Source organism: Stegostoma tigrinum, chromosome 33 (genome assembly GCF_030684315.1).
Source record: "Stegostoma tigrinum isolate sSteTig4 chromosome 33, sSteTig4.hap1, whole genome shotgun sequence".
Taxonomy (NCBI): domain Eukaryota; kingdom Metazoa; phylum Chordata; class Chondrichthyes; order Orectolobiformes; family Stegostomatidae; genus Stegostoma; species Stegostoma tigrinum.
Window position 1 is genome coordinate 12,895,319 of NC_081386.1, and position 8,918 is coordinate 12,904,236.

Consider the following 8,918-nt stretch of genomic DNA (forward strand, 5'->3'; position numbering starts at 1 on the left):
TTTAACACCGATTAGTATGTGATCACAAACAATGTTGAATTATGTCTGTTTGGATTAATTCTCATCTGAAATAGAAATGAATGGGAAAGGTGCATTGAACTTGTCTGTATGGAAAGGATTATGACTGATTATGATATTCATCCACTGAGATTGCACTGTACTTAGAGTCTGACTGAGATGGACTGTGAAGTGTAGAACTGACAAAAGCTCTATGGACTCCTAAGCACATTAGGTAAGAAACCTCCATTGGGTTGAATAGTTCAATTACATGGCTGGTAATAGCCTAAGTTTAAACAATTACCACCTAAATATTAAAATACTGTTTTCTCTTTTAATTTATAGTTGACCTGCCACTTCCCTTGAGCTTCCGTGGTCCCAAAGTATGAATAGCTTGGCTGCCTAACAGTGGCCCAAATGTCTCACACCTCAATGATTGCAGTAAGCTTGAGAACCTACTAGATTCAAGCTGCAATTTTAATGTGTGATGTCTTTAAGCGGAATCTTTAACTGACTGCCTAATCTATGTACAGAATTGATCTCATGATACAATGTCTGTATAATCACAGCACCTGGAAAGTAATAAGCTATTAACACGTTTCCACCAGGGAATATAGACATACTATATTTGCACCACCTTCACCAGCATTAACAGCTGCACCATCCACTTTCCGCTTACTCAATCTCCCCGTTCTTTTATTCCAAGTGAAAACAGCCTGCAAAAGGGCTAAAAAAGTCATGACAGCTCATGGAATACACAACATTTGGCTTTTCACCCCCCTGACGGGGAATCATGACCCTGATCACCCAGCATAGTTCAATGACCATATCCAAACCTCTGCATTGATATTGGAGGCTGCCCTTGATTTACTGAGCCAGGACTTCTGTGCTGAAAGGTTTCTCCCTTGACTTGACTGAGGACTATTCTCCTTCGACTTTGAGGCATGGCCATTTGATTGAAGCACATGCAGAGTTGTTTGCCACGTAAGCTGCTGGCACATGGTATAGGTGGGAGATTGACATGGTACAGCATCATTCAACAAAATGCCCACCCCCTTGACTGATCACCTCCAACAACCAACCCAGTGTGGTATCTGTGCTCAAAGGCAAATCAAGACGGATTTGCAAGACAGCACTGGCTGTGGGACAAAGCCTACAAATATAAGGCAAGGTGGGGATATTGTGAACGCCCAGGTGGGTACTAAGTGACAGATCATTCAAAATAGAGGTAACAACTCTGGGATGTAGTCTGGTCCAATCCATGAGTTGGTGCCTGTAAAAGCACACAGAATGTCCATACAACATCATTCCAATGATAATTACCAGGATACTCCACACTGTCATTAGCAAGTGTCCAACATCAGCGTTTGTGAATCTAGGATGCGTGTAACTGATTCCCTGCAGTGCTGGCGCCAGAGATCTGGAGGAGAAAGCTGCTAACTGGACCATCAGGTCCCCACTCTGCCTGACATGTCAAGATTTCTAGATGTCTGGTTTCTATCTGGTGGAATGGGAAGGTGCCCAGCAAAGGAGGTGAGATTAGGCAGTAATGAGGGGTAACAATCCTCGTGAATAGGCCTCTTACCACTCCAGCAGTGAGAATTTCATCTCGACTTCTGAAACTTTGTTGGAAAATTCAACTTTTGCTCCTGACAGCGAGAAAGGCCTCATTGGACATCTCACCTGATTGTCCAAATTTCTCGTCATAGTCCACGTCATTCTGGGCCTGCAAAGATTCTTGGGAAGTGTGTTAATTTTAGTGGAAAAAAGTGTGTATGTTGACAACAAGACAGATAGTTTTCTTATCCAATTGCACACTTACGCTGAGCCATAGACTCATACGGAACGGATACAGGCCCTTTGGTCCAACTTGTCCATCCTGACCAGGTTTCCTAAACTGAACTCATCCCATTTGCCTGTGTTTTCCCCATATCTCTCTAAACCTTTCCTATCTATGTACCTGTCCAAATGTCTTATAAATGTTGTAATTGTACTTGCCTCCACCAATTCCCCTAGCAACTAGTTCCACATACACATCACACTGTGTGAAACGTTTCGCCTCAGGTCCATTTTAAATCTTTCCCCTTTCACCTTAAACCTATGCCCCCTACTCCCACGCCCTATGACCCCTAGTTTTGGATTCCCCTAATGTGGGGAAAATACATTGGCCATCACCTTATCCCTGACCCTCATGATTTTACAAACCTCTACAAGGCAATCCCTCAACCTCCTATTTCCAGGGAAAGAAAATCCCAGCCCATCCAGCATCTACTTATAATTCAAACCTTTCAGTCTCAGTAACATCCTTATAAATCATTATTGCACCCTTTCCAGTTTACTAACATCCTTCCTCTAGCAGGCGGCCAGTAATATATGCAGTACTCCATATGTGGCAAAGCTAACATCTTGGACAGCCGTAACAGAGTATCCCGACTTTGTTTCAGGACAACTGACCTCCAAAAACCACAAAACGTTCCGTGTGCCAGGTATTTCTTCACACAATGCAGAGAACACCCTCCAACCCCCACTGGCCTCCAACTCCTTTTGATTCCAGTTTCGATAAAGCTTCTTAATGGCACACTCAATCAAATGTGGCCTTGATGTTGAGGCCAGTGAATCTCACCTCTCCTCTGGAACTCAGCTCCTTTGTCCATTGTAGGTTCAGAGCTGTACATTGCACTTTTCACCTTTGTTGCCAGACCTGCTGAATATTTACAATACATTTGGTTGTCCAATGCCTCCAGGGCTGGTTTTGCACCTCAACTCTATCTTTTCATTTTTCCTTACCCAGAGTTGTGTATGCAATTTTGGTCTCCTTACCTCAGGAAGGATATTATTGCACTCCGTCTATTGCAAGAAAGGTTCACCAGACTTATTCCCAAGTAGCTATAAAGACAGATTGGGCAAACTGGGACTGAGCTCTCTAGCATTTTGAAGAACAAGGTGACCTCATCAAAATCTACAAAATTCTTAAAGCGATAGACAGTTTAGAAACAAGTGAGAACATTTCCCTGTTTGTGAACCGGGGGGTCGCTATTTAAAAGCAAAGGAATCCATTTCAGATGTTTGTGTGGAAATTTTATTTTTACCTCAAAGGACAGTGAATCTTTGGAATTCTCTATCCCAGAGAGCTGTGGAAACTGTTTTTGAATATGGTTGGAGTCGAAGTGTCATAGAATCATACAGCATGGAAACAGACCCCACAGTCCAATTTGTCTATGCCAACCAAGTTTCTCAAACTAAACTTGCCCCACTTGTCCGCACTTGGCTCATATTCCTCCAAACTTTCCTAACCATGCCCCTGACTTTTAAATGTTGTAACTGTACTTGCATCAATCACTTTCTCTGGCAATTCATTCCATGTACACACCACTTCTGTGTGAAAACATTGCCCCTCAGGTCCCTTCTAAATCTTTCTCCTCTCACCTTAAAAATATGCCCCCCTAGTATTGAATTCCCCCACCCCCAGCAAAAAGGCCTTTGCTATTTACCTTATCTAAGCCCGTCATGATTTTATACACCTCTAATAAGGTCACTTCTCAACCTCCTGTGCACCAGTGAAAAAGGTTCCAGCCTATACAGCTTCTCCTTATAACTTGAACCCTCCAGTCCTGGCAACACACTGGCAAATCTTTTCTGAATGGTGTCCAATTTAATAATATCTTTCCTATAGCAGGGCAGCCAGCACTGTACTTTGTACACAGATTAAAGTAGAGATTGGTAGATTTCTGATTATCAATGGCATTAAAAGTTATGGGACACTGTGGTTTAAAAGCATTGAAGTGTTTTGATCAGGTTTGACTGGTTGAGTGCCTATTCCTGTTCCTATCTCCGTATCTGTTCATTCCCTTCACACCTAAAAATCTTTAAACCTTCATTTTGATTATATTCGACAACCAGGCATCTGTATTTGTCTGGGGTAGAGAATTCTAAAGTTTAGAACCATTTGAGGGAAGAAGTTTCTCATCTCAATCCTGAATGATTAACATTTTTTTCTGAAACTATAATCCGATGTTTTAGATTCTCTAATCAGGGCAAACAAGTTTTCAGTACCCACTTTATCAAGCTCCCCAAGAACTGTATATTTCAACTAGATTACATCATACTCTTCTCAACTCTACACAATATGGGCCTCCATAGTCACCCCTTATAAAACAATCCCTTTAATGCAGCCATGAGGCCAGTGAACATCCCTTTCATGGGCATGTGTGTCCTTCCTTGAATAAGAAGATCAAGCTGCGCATAGAATTCATGATAATACATCACCAATACCTTATATAATTTTAGCAAAATTTCTTTCCTCATATTCCAATGTATTTTTAACTAGAGTTACACATACCATTTAATTTGCCTCTCTAATGGTACATGCAGGTTACCTTTCGGAGATTCATGCACAGCACACACATAGCTCTGAATGCAAACATTTACTGGACTCTCACCATTCAAATATATTTTGCTCTTTCATTTTTCTGATGAAGTACATAACCTCCCACTCATTGTATTGCATTTGCCATATCACAACATGTCATATGCTCCCACAACCTCATAACATCCCCCTCACTGCATACTTTTTCACCCAACTTTTCACTGTTTCTAGACTTGCAAGGGAATCAAACAGCATGAAGGTGGACAGAAATAAGATTGAGGTCACAATCAGATCAACCACTGTCTTATCAAATAGCAGAACAAGCTTAAGGAGCTGAATAGCTTACAGCATTTTCTAATTTATATGCTTACACATAAACTTGGATATCAGAGAATCCCTACAGTGTGGATGCAGGCCATTTGGTCCATTGAGTCACACCAACCTCTGAAGAGCATCCCACACAGTTCCACCCCCTATCCTATAATCCTGCATTCCAATGGCTAACCCACATAGCCTGCTCAATGCTGGACACTACCGACAATTTAGCATGGCCAATTCACCTAACCCGCATATCTTTAGACTGTGGGAGGAAACTGGAGCACATTGAAGAATTCCACACAGAGACAGGGCGAATGTGCGATATCTACACAGACATGTGCCTGAGGGTGGAATTGACCCCAGACTCCTGGTGTTGTGAGGCAGCTGTGCTAACCACTGAGCCACTGTGATGTCCCATGTGTGTTGAATGACCTGTGATATGCAACACTCAGTTCCCTGATACAAATCATCAGTATACCATGGAAATAGCTGAGGACAAAATAGTGATCCTTGCAATACTCCAATTCGTTACTGTCTGTCAATTCAAAAAGGTCCCATTTATTCTCCTTTCATAAGCCTGAAAATCAGAAGCTAAAACAGAAGTTGCTGGAAAAACTCAGAAGGTCTTGCACCATTTGTGGAGAGAAATCAGAGTTAATGTTTTGGGTCTGGTGACCCTCCTTCAGAACTGATTGTAGTTAGGAAAATGTTGGTACATGTGCGAGAGAAGGGGTGAGGGGAGCAGTAGGAGTCTGTGCCCAACTACTTTTCTCCTTTCCTGGCCTCCATCTCCACCAATAGTTTAATCCTCGTTGAAGTGAATCTTATAAGTGGTTTGGAGTTTTAGCTAGTAGCGCTATATGTCATTGATTCATATTTATTTAACTGTAGCTAAAATCTATGTGTAAGAAACAGTAATTCTTATTAAGTCCAGAAATCTGTTACACGCTGCTGTCTTGGGACTATAACACAGGTAAACTGAGGAATTTTACATTCTTTTATAAAATCTTTCATTTTTTGGACTACCCTGGGAACAGCAGGACTTGATTTCTAACAAATTACCTGCGTGAAATTTGACAGTTTACAAATCTTTAATACAGGGAACGAAATGTAACACAAATGCTTAAAGAAAGTATGATTAGAACTCCATATACTCTCTGTTTAGAAATCTATACTATTATAATAATCAGCTTTCAGAAACATATTCTGAAAGATGAACTCTGACAGTTCTGATGACTGTGCATGCTGAACATACTTTTTTCAACTTGGTAGTAGAATCAGATTTCTTCAAGGCTTCAGCTTCTAGTCTTTCAAACTTGGCATGCCGAGTCATGTTCATTGAAAATGTTTTTTACTGTTAAGATCTCTTAAGGGCTTGGAAAAGGCCAATCAGTGTAATGTTAAGGAGGCATTGTAGAATATAAATAGGTTCTAGTTTGTAGCTTATAACTGGTTATAGTGAACTAAACAAAAGGCAAGATTTTGAAGTATCACTTCAGCACCTGAAGTTACATTGAGTTTTCAGCCTCCGGGCATGAGAGTGGCCTTTATTTGGCAGCTACATGTTGGTGCAACTAGAGCAGGAAAAGATCACAGCCTGTGGAGTACATGAAATTCATTGGCTATCAATGGTAGATTTTTCCTTGACAAGACCAGCATTTATTGTTCATCTGAATTGCCCTCAAGAAGATAGTGGTGAGCTGCCTTGTTGAACTGCTGCAGTCCATGTGGTGCAGGTATCACCATATGGAATCAGTGCATAATTGTAAGGCTGCTCCAATGAGCAAACAAACATATTTATTTACACCCATTCACATCCCCACGGCATATCTGGGCTGCTCTGTAAAAGAATCCATTTTGAATTATAATTACTTTTACAAAAGCATAAAATTCAGTCTGAAGAAGAACAACGAACCCAGCTTTTCCCTCACAACTGTGGTTTCTTGTGAACCATAGTGTATATGTTTCCCATCCCACTTCCCTGGGAGGAGAGGAAAACCAAATCAAAACACAGGACAATGAGGAAAACAAAATCTGGAAAATGACTCTCTGATCCCCTTAGGCATCCAAAAGTAAACACTCAGACTTTGCTTAATGTCATAGGGAACTGGCCTGCTTTAAGAGGTGATCTCCATCACAGCTTGAAGTACATCCAGCTCTTGTTTGAAACAATTCAATGAACCGACATTCGCTACACACATATCAGTAGTGCATTCTTTCAGTGAACAAAACAGCTTTCTAATATCTACCTTACTTCTGTCTGTACATAACTTAAGATTGTGAAACCTTTTCCACTCTGCCTGCTGAATATAAACAAAATATCCACACAGACAAAATCTAATCAGTTGGACATCTTATTAATCATAATCAAATGGGCCGGATTCAGTCAGCATGGTTGAGGTCCAATTGTCAGATTAGAGACTGGCAATTAGTTGCTGAGAAATGTCAGTCACTGAGAGGACAATTATCTGCAATGTAATGATGGCCACTCACCATTGTCAGACTCATCTGCCTTTTTAATGACAATATGCCTGCTAGAATTGGCTAGGCCTTTGAAACACAAAGTTCATGTGCTTCTGTGCACCATGCTCCCACTATATTTCTGTGTACACAATTAGACATTGATGAGCTTGAAATGAACTGAATGAAACATTATGCCAAATTGGCTCATTCAACTTTTGCACATGAATGTTGCTGACCAGCAATCCTATATTGGAATCCCTAATTTGATGCCAGTCAACGTCTCTTTTAATTATAAAATTCTACAAGGTTTTTACATTCTGTGAGGATTGTATACAAGACCCTTCCACAGGCTGGACCTTACTGTATTTACACAATGAAGTATCAATTCAAATAATCATACTATTCAATCAAAAGATTTTCATAAAGTTGGTCCTACAAAGTTAAAATTTTAAACACTTTCATTTAATAATCACATGTAGAGATCCTGAGTTCTTCACATTCTTATTTTCACATGCAATCTCAAACTCATTCATACATCATCAGATACTAATTTAAAATCACTGCACCTACAATGGATAAAGCAAATCATTTTTAACTAGCCCATTCAGCCAAATTATGACATCTTCAGGGTAGCTGGGATTTGAACCTAGACCTTGTGTTCCACAGGTTGAGATACTACCTTTGCCAAAAGACACTGAGTGCCAGTGTATAGCATTAACATGACTAATGCTACAAGATGAGGTGAATAGAATTTCACATCAGTCTGAGCCATGGGATAATGCTGTTTCTCATTGTTTATGTCACCTCTCATTGCTTTGCTTGCTTGTTCCCATTGGCTTCTGGTCTACCAATACCTAAATGTTAAAATTCACACCCTTTCTGCAATTGGGTTTGTCCCTCTTTAATTCTGCAACTTCCTTCAATCCTCCACTGCTCCACCTGTTGCCTCTTGTGCATTCCCAGTTTCCCCCACTGGTGCCCATGCTTCAGTTGTCTGGGCTCTAACCTTTGGAATTTCTTCCACAAACTTGTCCCAACTCATTCTCATCACTTTGAGAATTCCATCAAAAGTTGCCACTCTTAGAAAGTCTTTGCTCATCTGTCCTAATGTTTGCCTCTTTGGCTTGATATGAATTTCAGTTTTATTGTGGTCCTGCAAAATATTTTGGAAAATTTTATGTGAATTGCTGTAATGGCTAATTGACAAAAAAAATTATGGCGGTAATTTCTCATCATATTGAATGTTATTTATATACGTAGAAACATCCAATCGAGAAAAAGTGATGATCTGTTGTCAAATCATTGTGACATTAAAAAAAAACTTACCTTACTGATAAGCGGTTCTTTCACATCTAAAATACAACAATAAGAATGCATTTTCCATGCAACGTTAGCCAAGGATCATATGAATTGATTGCAGTACCAAAATAAGCAAATCTATAATAAGACGCTGCAATTTAGCTCGATTAGAAACACAAGACATGAGAAATGCCATCAAGAACCATAATCAGCTACCTTTCTATTCCTTTGATCAAAATTATCACTGAATAAATACTTTCTGGGGAATTATTTTTTCCTCATTCAGCAGAATTAGTTTGATAAGCTTTTTGCCAACATTGCATTGCAAATGCAACACTTTTCCTGCAGATGCTATCAAGTCAGATTATAATCTGGTCCCAGAAATAGCATCAAATTAATTTAATCGAATGGAACAAATTTCTGCTGCTTTATGGAGGAAACTATCAAAATCAGTTTACAAGTCTAACTTGATCCT